The 1,126-nt window shown below is 39.0% G+C and overlaps 1 protein-coding gene across 1 annotated transcript in view; it reads left to right on the top strand.

Annotated features, from left to right (window-relative positions):
* The window catches only part of LOC102502344 (glycine cleavage system H protein, mitochondrial-like), a gene marked incomplete at its 3' end in the record, with an annotated part of 19,531 nt that overhangs the window by 17,503 nt on the left and 902 nt on the right, over positions 1–1,126 (top strand).

The following is a 1,126-nucleotide window of genomic DNA, read 5'->3' as shown; positions in this document are numbered from 1 at the left end:
CCAGGACTCGAACCGCGACCGACAACATGGGAGTTCAGCGAAATATCCATTACACTAACTGCTGGTCCCACCAACTGATTTTTAACAAAGGATACCAGTCAATCCACTGGGAAAAGGAAAGCCTCTTTAATAAATGGTGCTGGAAAAACTGGGTATCCACCAGCAGAAAATGAAACTGAACCCCCATCTTTCACCATTAACAAAAGCCAACTCAAAATGGATCAAAGATTTGAACCCAAGACCTCAAACTATAAAACAACTGGTGGAAAATACTGGGGAAACTCTGGGAGATATTGGAGTAGGCAAAGACTTCTTAAATAAGACTCCCAAAGCACAGGCAATAATCCCTAAAATAGACAAATGGGACTGTATCAGATTAAGAAGTTTCTGCACAGCGAAGAACACAGTTATTAGTGAGCATCAACAACCCTCACAATGGGAGAATATTTTGGAAACTGTGTCTCAGATAAGGAACTGATAACCAGAATACACAGGGAACTCAAGCAGCTTGCCCAAAAAAGAAAGATTAACCCAATTAAAAGATGGGAAAATAAGCTGAACAAAAACCTCTCTAAGGAAGACATGAAAGATATGAACAGCCAAAAAGCATATGAGACAATGCTCAACATCCCTCATCATAAGGGAGATGCAGATTGAAACCACATTGAGATACCACCCGACCCCTGTTAGAATGGCAAAGATTAAAAATATAAAAAGTGGTAAGTGTTGACGGGGATATGGTGAAAAGGGAATTCTCCCACACTGTTAGTGGGAATGTTAACTGGTTCAGCCACTGTGGAGAACAATGTGGAGATTCCTTAAAGATCTACAAATAGAACTACTGTTTGATCCAGCTATCTACCCAAAAGACAGGAGAACGCTCAGTCAGAAAAGCATGTGCACATCTGTGCACATCAATGTTTATTGCAGCATTATTCATGATCACTAACATTTGGAACCAACCCAAATGTTCACAAACTGATGAATGGATTGAAAAGGTGTGGTACATATACTCTATGGAACACTATTCAGCCATAAAACAAAAAACAAAAAACAAACAAACAAACAAAAAGACCCTGGCTTTTTTTTTTTTTTTTTCTTTTTTTGGAGGGGTTTATGCTTAAAG

This window comes from Tupaia chinensis, unplaced genomic scaffold (assembly GCF_000334495.1).
Source record: "Tupaia chinensis unplaced genomic scaffold, TupChi_1.0 Scaffold140355_1, whole genome shotgun sequence".
NCBI classification, from domain to species: domain Eukaryota; kingdom Metazoa; phylum Chordata; class Mammalia; order Scandentia; family Tupaiidae; genus Tupaia; species Tupaia belangeri.
Note: the sequence above shows the minus strand (reverse complement) of the source record. Positions and strands in the feature narration are given on the sequence as shown.